This window comes from Lissotriton helveticus, chromosome 8 (assembly GCF_964261635.1).
Source record: "Lissotriton helveticus chromosome 8, aLisHel1.1, whole genome shotgun sequence".
Classification (NCBI taxonomy): Eukaryota; Metazoa; Chordata; class Amphibia; order Caudata; family Salamandridae; genus Lissotriton; species Lissotriton helveticus.
The window spans coordinates 1,523,965,303-1,523,980,460 of NC_136069.1; the positions used below are offsets into that span (position 1 = coordinate 1,523,965,303).

At 42.6% G+C, this 15,158-nt stretch overlaps 1 protein-coding gene and 1 pseudogene across 1 annotated transcript in view; one reads left to right on the forward strand and one right to left on the reverse strand.

Annotated features, from left to right (window-relative positions):
* LOC144773241 (uncharacterized) overlaps nt 1-5,285 on the reverse strand; it is a 44,346-nt pseudogene extending 39,061 nt beyond the window's left edge.
* The window catches only part of RSF1 (remodeling and spacing factor 1), a 713,574-nt gene that overhangs the window by 40,803 nt on the left and 657,613 nt on the right, over nt 1-15,158 (forward strand). The gene's annotated exons all lie outside the window — the stretch shown is intronic.

Consider the following 15,158-nt stretch of genomic DNA (forward strand, 5'->3'; position numbering starts at 1 on the left):
CCAGTGTAGATCGAAGGCAGTAGTCAGCACAGACAGCGAAGAATGCTTTTTGTAGCATCTGTTAACAAAATCTGAAGACATATAGTACAATTGTCTCTGCATTAAATAAAGCTAGGCTAAATTTCATGCTGTCCGTAGTGTAGATCCAAAGCTGAATTCAAGTTGTGAACCCTACTGTGTTAGAGGTACTAAATATGCACTTCCATTACACATTCGTCTTTAAATATGGGTGTGAGTTGGATGTAATTCACACAGTACTTAGTCGACGTCCTTACACTACTTAAATCTTGATGTTAATTTGTTAGTGGTAAGTGGAACTCTACGCCTGTTTTTTTAGATAGCATTGCATATTTTGCTTGTTGTTGAAAATATGAGGAAGTGTTTTTTTTTTCTTCTTCTAAGGGAACGCCTAGTTTGTATAGTATTAATGTTGTGGTTCTGGTTTGTGGCAATTTTGTTGGAGGAACAAATCAATTCAAGAGTGGTAATTTCAGTTTTTACTAGGTTGAGAATGGGTTGATAATTTAAAAAGATAGAGAAAAACAGATATGCTTAATGAACATTATAATTAGGAATTGGCATTTAAAAAACCTTGAAAATCACTGGAAAAATCATAGGTTTCAGACATGTTATAGTTCGGAATTATCATTTAAAAAACCTTAGAAATTCACTGAACAAACCATAGGTTTCAGGGGTGTTCTAGTTAGCTGGACATTTCACTCATACAAAACCATTAAAATTCCTCCGTTAGTTGTACGAACTGTAACTCTCGCGCCCACAATCCACTGCTGATGATGTCACATATTACATCATTCATGACATGGTCAGTGACATCACTGATGACATCAGTGATGACATCATCCACGTGACAATTAGATATACCTCATCATACACTAGTATAACCTTTCATCACTCACTGTAAAATACAGAGTACCATATTTGAATCCATTGACACACCAATACAAGTTTCTAAAAACCCACTCAGTGATTCCTAGATCTACACACACCTAATCACTTACCTATAGATTCACTCCTACATGCTGTCAATGATCAATAGAACACTATCAAATATACTTATACACCTATATCAACATTACACACCAGCACACATCCCATTCATTTATGAAGTCATCCTACTCACTTATGGAAACAATTGATCATACTTAAATTTTCTCAGCTACACACTTATACAAACACCACTTCATGTATTCATATAGATAGTAACTCATACTTAGTGTGTTATAAAATCACTATTACAAGTATACAGGTATCCATACAGTCAATCATGCAATCACTGAGTCTTATGTATACTTATTTATATACAACAAATGTCACATATACTGCCTTTTATTTTTAGGTCTCGCGACCTATCGATGCGCGCATGCGCATCGAGCGGAGCGAGAATTCAAGTAGCGAAAACATCATGAAACCACCAGCTTTTTGCTGGCGTTTTCATGGCGTTTTCATGCAGTTCACGTGAACCACGTGAACGCGCATCAGGCACTCCTCCCACACCTCCCAGACATCTGCTCGCAAAAGGCTCTCCTCCCTCCCCACATCAAAGGCATCAATCACCGTCCCACAGGCTTCCCCAGCGCTGCCCCGCCCCCTGCTTCACGGCCAGGCCATCTGTTCCCTGCCAGACCTCGCCACCCCTCACCCCTCTTTCTCTAACTTTCCTGCCTTCATGTTTCCATGCGTAAACATCTTCCCTTTGAACACTAGGACTGTTGCAATCACTGTGCTTACCCAATTTAAACAAGCATTGGCATAGCCAATAGGTCTCGCTTGTGGGACCTTATAAGTATTTTGTTTTGCAGCACAATATCCTTGTAACTAAATACTTATAAGGTCCTACAAGCGAGACCTATTGGCTATGCCAATGCTTGTTCTAGTTTGTTGGACATGTACCATTGAGAGATATATTTGCTCATCACCACACCCATAAAGATATTCACTCACCCAAACAACTGTTATAACATGTAGTCTTAACCTCATATACCTACTGAATCAACTATTCACGCATCTTTGGGCAGTCACACACCCCCCATCGAACCACACACACATTCAGTCTCCCTTACAAATAAGCAGTTAACTAATCAATAACTAATATAGACTTTTACGTAGCTGGTAACCAACTGGTGCAGCAGTTTACACAACAACTGACAAGTAATACAGAGATTCACACAGTTTAGTCACTATCCAATATATTTAGTGAGACACTATAAATTAGTCCAGTAAACAGTCAATCACACTGCTACTAAATCCTCCATCCAGATATTTATATATCCACTCATTCTTCAATGCAGATTGCTATATATATAATACATATTTAAATAACGAACCGAACCACATGTGTGAAATGTCCATCTAACTATAACACTCCTGAAACGTATGGTTTTTTCAGTGAATATATATACGTTGGGAGTACTCGGCTCGCGGTGCATGTCAGGATTTTGCAGCATCTCCGAGCAATTGTGAATAACGACAGTGCCTATCCAGTGGCAAGACACTTCAAGAATGTGCACAGTAACAATCTGGAATGTCTTAGCTACTTTGTCTTGACATCTGTACCCCGACCCCGTAGAGGAGGGGACAGAGACAAGTTGCTTCGCCAACTGGAATCGAGAATGATATTAGAGCTCGACACGAAGGTCCCAAATGGTCTTAACACCACTGAGGACCTATACCACTTCTTATAAGATCTTGTATTCTTTACACAGTTGTCTTGGTCTGGCATCTGGTTTGGTTCTTATAATCATGTGTCTACCGGCTCAAGCTTTAGCTCGCCTCCCATCTTTTGTTAACATACTGACTCACTTTGTAAATTTAAATTTAATTACTCTGTACCCCTTTCCCTGTTTACTCTTTCTTCCTTATTTCACCCCACTTATACATTTTTTCATGCTGCGAACTTAAAATCAAACCTACCATCATTAGTCCTAGATGAGCTAAGGTTATAAAAAATATACAAAAAATGAAACATTGTTTAACAAATTATTTAAACTTATTTGTTTAGTTTAGTTTACTCACTAGATGTCGGGCACACATTCTATTTGAATTGGAAGATTTACTATTAGACATAGGAAATATGTTTGGGAAATGAGGGGTTGCCATCGCATTCTGATGTCCCCTCAATCTTTGCACCTAGATGGGGCTGCCATCGATATATGATGTCCCCAGAAGATTGTAAATAGGGTGATGGGTGTTTTTTGTATATATGTACAGTATTTATTGAGGATTAATTTGGTTTGCACTGAATATAGTATCTCTACCATACAAATACATGATCTAGTCTCTAGAACGTATGTTCAGAGAAATAACATGCAGTGATGTAGTGTATGTACATAAGTGATATAATTTTTATGTATATATTGACTGTGTTCCATATTTAAATATTTATTTTTTGTGGAGTTCAGTATGTAGATATGATATAGGCTGCTATTTTTAATCAAATTACCCATTAAGTATTTGTACAAATATTATCATTTCATCACCTTTATAATATTTGTAAATATGTATTTTTGAGCATTTATTCAGATATTTATTGGTGTTTGGGACGCTAAGTCATGTTATTATTATGTGTCTTCTCCCCTCATCCCGAACTCATGCCACCAAACACGTAGTTATAGTATGTCTTCAATGTCTATGAGTGTCACATGGTATGCACAAGCAATTTAAAAGTTCTGGCTTGAGGGGTTAACAATTGACTGTGATCAAGGGCCATCCGCCCGAAACGCGTCAGTTTTCACTTTTGTTAAGCACTGCTTAATAAAAGATCTTTTGACTTGACTTGGAATCGTGGAGTCTTCTGTTTTACCTGGGGACCCGGGACGGCAGTTTGGCTTTTTCTTGCTTCTAAGATATATATATATTGCTTCTAAGATATATATATATATATATCAGCTGTACAACACTACCTTTCTGGCAGACCCATCCAATACTATGAACATAATAAGGTGATTGTAGGCCTTATAAAATGGTGCCTTAATAATAATTTCTTTTCCTTCGGCAAGGAGATCTACAGGCAACTAAGGGGTGTAGCGATGGGGGCCTGCTTCTCTCCCAGCTATGCGTGCTTGCACGTTGGTTGGTGGGAGGAGCAGGTCCTCAAAGTACGCCACAAAGCATGGATGGAGATCCATGTTAGGTGTTTTTTAAGGTACATTGATGATGTCTTCATCGTCTGGAAGGGTAGCAAAGAAGAAGCATTGTCGTTTATTCATGATATCAACGACAATGCGCTGAATCTTAACTTTACGGCCCACATCCAGAAAAATCGTATTCAATTTTTGGATGTTGAGGTTTATGTCTCCAATGGAATTCTTAATACTACCCTCCACCGGAAACAAACTGCAGGCAATGCTACATTGCATGCAACCAGTATGCATCCTAGGCATACAATCTCTGGAATCCCCTATGGGGAAATCCTCAGGTTAAAGAGAATTTGCAGTTCCCCCTCTGACTTTGATGCCTGCTTAGCAGAACTTTTGGGCAGATTGAGAGCCAGAGGTTATTCTGAGCAGATACTAAATGCAGCAGTTACTAAATCCCTTTCGAGATCTAGGGAGAGTCTTTTTCCAGAGTTTATCTCTACAACTGAACCATCTGTGAACTCAGCATCCCAAACAGAGTGCCCACGTCTCATTACTACTTTCAGTAGGGAAGATAGGAAGATCAGGTCTATACTGAACAAACATTGGCCGGTTGTTCTTAGTGACCATATTCTAAATACCAGATTACCCTCCTCACCCACTGTGACTTTTAGACGGGCTAAAACCACGGGCAGTTATTTGGATAAAGCTGCGCCTGAACTTAAAACTAAAATTCCATGGCTACGCCCGAATATGGGATTCTTCAAATGTTCTAGTTGTAGGGCCTGCAAGTTTGGGGTTTCCACCACCCACTATTCTACCCCGTTTAGCACAGTTGCCAAGACCATTAATGGCAACTTTAATTGCAAATCTGATCATGCCGTGTATGTTCTGTCGTGCACCTGTGGGCTTAGATATGTTGGCAGCACTAAGCTCCAGGTGCACGTCCGAATACTACAACACTTGCGGGCTATCCTCCATAGTGATCCCTCTTACCCGGTCGCCCGACATTTTAAGCGGGTTCACAACAAAGATTTGAACTGCCTCAGTTACTTTGTGATTGGAGCAGTTTCTAGATCTAGAAGAGGAGGTGACCGTGAGGCAGAACTCAGAAAATTGGAATCCAGATTCATATTGGAACTTGACAGCCGTTGGCCTAACGGGCTTAACAATATTGAGGAAATGCATCATTTTCTGTAATTGCATATTAATATAGGTTGCCTTAAAAACCATCACCCCCCTTCCTCCCTCCTCCCCCTTTTTTTTTCCCCTCAACAATAATATATGTGCTTTTAGTTAGGGTCCCTATTAGAAGCACCGTGTGTTGGGGGTATTCCTTGTCTCATGATCTGCCTTTACAACTAGGGACATTTTAATCAATATTCCCTCATGATGACGTATATGATGCACTTTACTATTATACATAATGATCTACATCCAATTTTAACATATATTCATACAATTCTATTCCAGGTCGTATTGAAAGAATTTTAGATAATCAGTTATATGACAATTTTTAGAGTGTATAGTGATTGAAATATGAAGTTATAATTTGAGTGTTTGTATATATTGATATTGTGCTGAACATCTACATATTGGAATAATTAAGGGTGGTATATAGAATTGATACATATATCTTTGTATATATAGGGTAGATCTGAACTTGTATCCGCATGTGTGTGTTTATGTATGTTCGCACATATATCTCCATATGTGTGCGTGTGTATATATGTACATAGGTGTAGATATTAGGGTTTAGATTGGGGGTGATTCTCTGTATGTGATCGTTATAACAGTGGGGTTTTCTTTAAGATAATCTTATGTTGTTGTTGGTTATTTGTGGGGGTGGGTTTATAAAGGTGGTGGGGGGGTGTGTGTATATATATGAAATATGGTCTAATTTATACATATTGTCATTTTTAGCTTCTTGGACAACAATGTCATAACCTACCTGGAACACTTCAAGAGAATTTAGTATAAAACAGGATTGTTTGATGAATTTAATCTTGCATTTCATTGGTTATTGCACATTTGCACATTACTGGTCTATTGGTAGTGGAGTATGTCCCCGCAGCTCTTTTGCACTTCATTTTATCTTTATCACTTATGCACTTTCCAGACTATGCACTTTATAACTTTCGCTGCTACATATAAGAATTGGCATATTTGCACAGGATTGGTTTACATGTCATTTGAACTTCTAATTGATAAACAGAAATTGCTATTTAATGCTTTTTAATATTTTTTACTTATAAATTGTATTATCTGTAGGAATTAGTATTTATTCTGGATTCAACCAGCAATAATTTCTTGTACATATGTCAGTATTTGGAAAAGCAGATTGGCGATAGTGTGTCTTCACTGTTTATTATCACGTGATTATGGTGGACGCCACCAGGGGGTGGTGTCAACACCACTGCATTAAACTATAAAATAGCATAATGATTTGAAACATGTTGCAGCGTGACCAAGGGCTTTTTGGCCCGAAACGCGTCGCTGGTTCTGTTGTTGTTTTAAAAATAAATTACCATCTTGCTGACTCTGCTGGTCCGGTCCTCATTCTTTGCTGGCGTGGAGGCGGTGTCTGCGAGCGCAGAGCGAGCTGAGGAGGAGCTTTGTCTTCATATATATATATATATATATATATATATATATATATATATATTCGTGGGCTATAAGGCCTCCAATTAAGATATTATGAGGCAGGGGCGTATCTCGGATTTAATGGTTAGAAAATCCTGAATATAAATTATTCCTTGGGGCATAGCGAGAACACTAGTGATGCATATGTAATTTTAACAAACGTGCTAGGTGGTACGTCCTGTGCGGCATGTATAATTACAACATTGTCAACATGCACATTCTTAGAGTTACACTATTGGCAATCCCTAAGAGAATTTTAGTATATCTATTACCGACATTTACAGGTCTGTATATCTTTAAGCAGAATGTAAATTGATTGTGCATACACGGTGAACACTCTCAATACTTTAGAAAGAAAAAGGGGTTTACAAAATTATTCAAAATGAGGGCCACAATTTATTTATTGATTTACCACAATGTTACCTTATATTAGACCCTTTGCATTATTAACATATCATATGCAACATTGTTAAAGGCATACAAACAGTTGGACATAAACGGATACCAAATCGGCCTGAGATCACATAGTGAACATTCTTCACTGTTGGTTGGTAAAAAAACTGTGCTAGCATGAAGGCAAGTACAATTGAATACATCCAGATGTGAAACATAGGCCCATCCTATTCATTATTCCATCCTGCAACTTATTGGACAAGGTAACTTGCCACCAGTAACAGACTATTCATTAGTCAGACAAGAGAATTGGGTGTTTGTAGCCTCCAATTCATTTAGGCCATTATTGACAGTGTCCATGGTCTGCATCCACTTGCATTCACGTACATTCAGAACAGAGTTGATATCCCTGCCCCTTACTCCCAAGGTGACTTGTTCGCGGACCACCCACTTGATGGATTCTGGATGGTGTCTGGAAGTGATCGACCAGAGGTACTCCCACCGTCCCACATCTAATCCTGCTGCAATGTTGGAGGATCCTGGCCTTAACCTTTTGTCTTGTTTGGCCTATATACATCTCGTTACAGGGGCATAGAATAGCGTAGATCACATCTGATGTTTTGCACTTAGTATGTACCTGTAGGTCAACTGTGATGTTTGTAGCAGAATTGTTCTGTTTCTATTGTCAACTAGCAGGCTTTACAGTGGCCACACTTAAAATGACCCACAATCTCCAGAAGGTTTCACATTGTTTGAATGGTGGGATGAGGAGGTGTTTCAAGGAGTGATCGTACCACATAGTCTTTTATGTTTTTGCCCTTTAAAGGCAGGCATAGGTGGGTCCAGAATCTCTACAGCGTCGGAAATCAGTTTCCAATGTCTGTTGCTGATCTTTTTTATGTTGTGACTGCGGGTGCAGTACGTCGTAACACATATCATTCTGTTAAGGGTATCCGTTAATTGTTGCTTTTGGTAAAAACAGAGTCCCTAGGGGTCAAACCACGCTCCATTCCTTGATCGTTGAACCATTCTTTTCGGATATCCGCGTTCAACGAGGCGGTTGATGAGATTGTCTGACTCGGTAAAATAGTCATCCTTGCGGGAGAAATTCCCCCGGATCTGCAGGAAATGACCGAAGGGCAAGTTGTCGCACAACCCCCTCGGATGGTGACTAGCATATCTTAACATTGTGTTCGTCTCTGCTGGTTTTCTGTACAGAGTGATATATAGGCAATTATTTTCTGTTTTTATTAAGATGTCCAGAAAGTCTATTGTGTGCTGATCCCAGTGGATGCTAAATTTGATGTCATCTGATCTCTTATTGAGCCATTCGAAAATGAATTATAGATTTGTTGCGTTACCTGTCCAAATGAGCAGCACATCGTTTATGTACCGTTTCCAGTGTGACACGTTGTCCCTAATATGGGTTGATCTGACTGTAAATGAATTGACCGGACGTAGTATTCCTAAAATAAACTCACATGGTGGGTAACACCTGCAAAGCCCTAAACAGATGGGGCTATAAGTTAGTTATACATGTGGGGTTTACTTCGAACTCAAGGGGAACAGCCATTTTAATCCGTAACAGCTTCCCATGTATAATACAAAACACTTGGGCCGACACACCGGGTAGGTTTGTGGCGGTGATGGGAACCTGGGAAGGAGGACCCTTAAATCTGATATCAGCATATTTCCCTCCGGCTCTTCAAAGAACGGCCTTGGCCGACCTGGGTAGACTTATCCTTTAAACCCCCATCTGAAACACTGATTGTAAGAGGCGATCTGAATATGACAATAGATGACGCACTGGACTGGTGTCCACCCCCAGAGACTGCCCATAGTCTACTTCGACACTAACTGAATTTCTTGACGCCATGGGCCTAATGGATGTGTGGCGCCATCCTCACCCACAAATGAGGTAATACACATTTCGCTCTTGGGCACATAATAGCCTATCATGCAGAGAGTACATACTCGGGAGAGGGCTGGCACGAGGCATATCAGACCACTCTCCGGTCTGGTCCAGATATGTCTTAAACTCATACTCAAAGCGTATGAATATTAACTTAAACCCATGGTATCTGAAAAATCCACAAATCAGAAAAAAAATCTATCTGAAGCATCAGTTAAATTGCCACAATCACTGTGGGAGGCATTTAAAACAGCAATAAAAAGACCATGCATTAGCTCCCACAGTGGGTCACAGACGAGAGCAAAAAGAAAAGATAGAAACACTAAAAGGGAGATACTAAATGAAGAAACTCAGATCATTGACTCCCCAGGCGCAGGGTCCAAACACTCCCTAGATTTGAAACAACTGGAGTATAAGCTATGGGTGACAGAAAAAACCAAGACTAAACAGAAAAGAACACTTCACAAAGTTTATTAAATGGGTGATAGAGCAGGCAAACTTCTATCCTGGCTACAGAAACACGAACAAGTCCACAGATGGGTTCCCGAACTGACCAAAGAGGATGGGGTAAATACAAAAGACCCGCAGGAGATTGCAGAGTGCTTTGCGTATCTCTTTAAACGCATATACACATACACAGCCACAACTACAATAAATGACTCCCGAGAACTATTAGCCGCAATTCCACTTTCAACCCTGGGCCCTGAAGATAGGGAATAACCGTGGGGCGGCCCTACAGCGGAGGAATTACTCTTAGCAATACGAAGTATACAATCAGGGAAGGCAATGGAGACAAACAGCCTCCCAATTGAATTTTACAAACTAACCGGGTCACGGATAGTTCCCTATCTTCGCGGCATGTTAAAAAAAAAAAGAATGTTTAACCCCTTTGCCGCGGCCGTGATTTCGCGGCAGTGCGGCACTTCCGCAAAATGGGCGGGGCCGCCGCATCGGCCGTTGGCCGACGGCAGCACTAGCTAGACAGCAGCATGCAAGGGGTTAAAAAAAAGTCTTGCTTTGTGTATCTAACATAGTCATAGCTAAATGAGCTTTTATCTTATGTATTCACAATTCGGGTCATCATGAAAGACTTCTCAGTACTATTTAAAACCAAAACAGTGAACAAGATGAATTGCTAATTACTGTACCAGTGATTGTAAATAAACCAAGATAGGATGATAACATATATATATTTTCCATTTTACTGTTTTTTTGAAAAAAGAGAAAATAACACATGCTGAAACACTGTACAAAATAGTTGTAAATGCTCAAGACATATGGTATTAAACTGTTGGGATAATGTTTAGTGGGTGCATGTATGAATGAATAGTGGTATGAATGTGGATTAAATGTAAGCTTCTAAAGAGTATGAGAAGTCTTTCATGTTGACCTGAATTGTGAATACGTAAGAATAAAGCTCATGTGGCTATGAATAAGTTACATGCACAAAGCAATACTTGATGAATGACTAAATAAAAAAAAATGTTAAATAAATGATAAGCAAAACCAGTTGAGCCGTACATTCTTGGGTGGATGAGAGACCAATGAGCTGTGATATAACATATAAGGTTATCGGGGAATTTTGTTTAGATTGTGAATGTTTGGACTATCCCAGTCCATGCAAAAAAGAGTGCCCCTTGATAATTGAAATCTGGTGCAAGTTGGTGAGAGGGATACTTTGATCTTAAGTAGTCGTCTGGAGTATAGCATCGCCTATGTGAGTTATGAAATTACACACGTTTAAGCCTGGCAGATATGGCAAGTTTACCGGGAGCCATCTTGGCTTCCCTCCATTTGTCGTTGTCAAGGGCCCTAGATCTGTACCCCATCCTTTTAGAGATATCAGTGGGGTAATAGTGTGTGGTACATGTGCAACATCTTCACTCTACCCAAGAGTTCCAACATTAACTTGGTCTCCAATGGACTGAACTCTAGGAGCGGTCTTAAATATTCACGTATTGAATAAATTGTTTATTCAAGAACATGAAGGCCAAAACTTGTATAGAACAAGAGCTGTACATATTTTTGGTGTCTTATATTGAGATTCGTAATGTATTTGGATTGCATTTATGTGGCTTTTTGTGTAAAATGTTGTTGTGTCTTCAGTGTTTGTTCATAAATATACTGTATTTGTATTGTGACATTTTTGAAAAAAAAATCTTTTTCAAAACAACAATAACAAATAAGAAAGAAAAAACATTTAATAAAGAAAAATAAAATTCAACTTTTTTCCAACTTGAGTGTTCAAGTCGTTTGGTTGCTGGTATATTTGGGAAGTATCAATGAGTATCAGTATTGGTAGTTTTGTGTTGGTTATTGATATATTGGTCCGGCCTTACTGATTAGAGGTCAAAACACTTTGTTGTTTTTACAACACTCTGGATTCAGGGCATACCACCCTCCCTATTCTCCTCCCCACCCCTCACGCCCCCTCTGCAGCAACACATTGGGACAATTCACACTCTTTCAACCCTGGGTGCCACAGTCGCAGCGCCTTGTGTCTTCCATAGCCGGATGGCGCCGATGTATCTTGGCCCCTGGCATACTCCCAGGCGCATTGAATTAGAGGACCACACTGGATTGTACTCCCCTGCAGATCTCTGCATCAAACCTGCCCCCTAATCAGCCCACTCTGCGCCACAGCGCTACCAGAGCTACTTTTGGACATTTAGCCACCATCTTCCACCTCAGTGATCAGAGGGAGGTGGTTCTTTGCGTTGAACCAACCTCTAGACTGGCTCACTCAACACCAGAGCACTGCAGAAGCTACTTATAGACATTTAGCGACCGTCTGTGTAACGGGGCCACCCTGGCGCACCCCGCCATAGGGCGCGAACTGATCAACTGTGCCCCCCCCCTTTTTTTTCCACAGCCCACGCAATATTCCGAGTGGAACAGCCCAGACACTTACAGCTGTGATGAGGAAGACACCTGGCCCTTTAACCCGTCCGGAGGTGGAGAAGAGGAGGAGCCCCGCAGGTGGATAAAGACAGAGGACTCCCATCACCAGGTGTGTCTATACACCGGAGGAGAGGTCAGAGCGGAGAGGTGCGGAGAGGCGGGAAGCAGCGAGGAGGAACGGAGAGAAGAAGGACGGGAGAGCAGAGAAGAGGAGCGGAGGAGAGGAGGAAGCCGAGAAAGCGTGGCCAAGCAGAGCGGCGGTGTCAAGTGGAGCGGCGAGACTCGTCTCACGGAAGGAGAACAGCCGGATTGGGAGCGGAGCTGGGAGCAGATCTCCGAGAGCTGCGGGGACCGCGCACTGACAGAGGGAGAAGACGCCGAGAGAGCGGAGAAGGAAAGGGGAACGCCTGGAGGCCAACACCACGCGCCGCCCAGCCGTACGCCTGGAGGGGTACGGCTCACTGAGGTGCGTGATCGCTTCCTGGGGTGGTTCAGCAATAAGGCTAGAGGGTTAACTGGAAGGGGGGGGAGGAATCTGAGGGACGACGCACGGGAGACTTGCACGAGCACACGCCCTTCTCCTTGAAGTATCATAACGGGCTAGGAGCTTTGCACTGGGTGTTTCCCCTCACTACCCTTTCCTGGGGTTGCTATCTGCCGCCCCGTTATACAGATCTGATACGTGCCTCTCTTTTCTTTTCTTTCCCTTCGGCGTCGGCGTGGGTGGCCAGCACGGAGCCTCCAGAGCCCCCTAGACGGAGGAGCCCGATTCTGAGGAAAGAAGAGGGTGCTCGCAGAAAACCACGCAAGGAGAGAAGCAGATCTCCGCGGAGGACAGTAGTACGAAAAACCTGTACAGATGCTCTGTATGACCAATTAAAATCACGAGTCACAAAAACACGTCTCCTGCCCTTTTCTGGTCCCGCGGTTACAGTCTGCCTCCCCGGTGATCAGTGGGATCATAGCCACCCCTTAAATCCAAATTAGCTGCATTACCTGTTTGCTGACAACCCTGCTGGTGCCCCCTAGAACAACGCTGTGCCCATTCACACAGGCCCTCTGCACAAAAGCTCGCTATGTGTTGCTTACGATCTAACAATCTGCATGCAGTGGCGCACGCACCATGAGCCTGGTGACTCTCCGCAGTCAGACGGTGACAAACCACAGGAATCCCATCACTCAACACTGGCTACCAAGCTGGACACGGTCTTGGCAGTTGTGGAAAAAATAGGCATGAAATTAGACCAAATGCACACGTCACTGGAGTAAAAAATGGCTAAAGTTGCTTCGGAATTCACGCTCCTGAAGGCTGACCATCAGAAGCTCGCTGAGAAAGTCCACACCAATGAACTTGCTCTATCAGATGAACAACCCACGACTCGCACCCACACAGCTACACTTCAAGACCTTCTGGACAGTGTCTGCACATTGGAAGAAAGGCTGGAAGATGTGGAAGGACATTCCCGTTGCAACAATGTGAGAGTGGTGAGCTTACCGGAGGGCGCTGAGGGGCAGGACCCAGTGGCCTATAAGGATTGCTGGTTGATGGAACTTCTTCCTGTGGGGCCACTCTCGCCTCAGTTTGTGGTGGAACGTGTGCACACCTGGAGCTAACTCGCGCCCGTTCTTATTCAAGTTATTGAACTTTAGAGATGGGGGCACTATCCCGAGAGAAGCTCACAAACTAAATGACCTCAAAGTCCAAAATGCCCCAGTCATGCTGTTTCCTGATTATACCACCCGGTTACATAAACGTCTGAGTTTTTTCAGTGCTGTGAAGCGTCAGCTCTGTGAACAAAATATGCGTTACACCCTGCTGTTCCCGGCCTGCCTGCGGGTGGTGGCAAATAGCACTGTCTGCTTCTTTGAAGCTCCATCGGATGCCTGGGACTGGTTGGAAGGAGGGGGCTTGGTGACCAGGCCTTTATCGCCCAATGACCCTCCAGCACCGAAACGCAGCAAAAAAGGCAAACGCAGGGACAGAGGAGGTGGATCAGAATGGTGCACCCTGTCATTATCCGCTCCTGACCGGAAAAAAATTCTCACAGAAAGCCGAGTGGCCCTTCGCTTGGCAGCAATGCTCCGCTGCACGATGCATTCATTTGACCAAGAGGCGGAGTCCCCCAAATCACTCAGCGAAGATGACTCTACCCCCGCATGGTCCAGGAACCTAGACTCCCCCCGCTCATCAGCTGGCACTCCCCAGACATCTGAAGATATAATCTAGCAAACTGTAAAATGCAAACCATCAATACCCTACCCGGAACGATGATTCTATGGGTTACTTAAGGGGGTGGCTACATGTTGTGTGGTGCGGAATGATGGGCCACTCTCTTAGGAGGGCTGGGATGTGTAGGGATCTACTCCTGGCACTATCCTCCTCCTCCACTACAGGGTACCTTTGGTATTTTTTCCGGCTTCTAAATGGGTGGACAAACGACGATACTGTAAAGCCCACTACCCCCACAATCAGACGCTAATACCTAAAATAGCCGCCATGGTTAAGTGCTATAGTTTGGGTAAACTCCTGTTGCTTATGAAGTTACCCACTTCACACTTTTGACCGATATTTTTCTTTCATATCCCCGTGGAGCAAAGCCCACCTACCATTCCCCCACTACACAGCTATGTCACCTCTAACATGGCGCTCGCAAATTTGATGACATGGAATGTGAGGGGCATACATTCTCTTGCGCGCAGTTATTCTATTTACTCCTACCTGCAACGTAGGACCACTAGCATTGCTTACCTCCAGAAAACTCGCCTGACTCACTTGGAGGCGGACCGTCTCCGCTGACGCTGGAGAGGGCAAGTATATAGCACTAATTACGCCTCCCAAGCTAGAGGAACCCTGATATGGGTGAAGGCAAGAGTTCCTTACATAGTACAGGAAGTAGAAACTGACATGGAGGGCTAGTACTTATTTATTAGAGTTAGACTGAATGGCCAAACTCTCCTCATTAGCTCTATATATGCCCCTAATGTGGAGCAAGGCTCATTCCTACGTAGGTTGACTGAGGTACTAGCGCGCTGGAGCGGTATCCCCTGGCTTATAGGCGGCAACTTCAATCCAATACTTGTTGTGGGGCTGGACCTTTCATTCCCGCCCCTGTCACGCACTTCTTTATTTATTTATTTAATTTATTTATTTTAAAAGTTTTATATAGCGCTGGCTAGACCCGGAGGTATCAGAGCGCTTTACATGAGCATCAGAT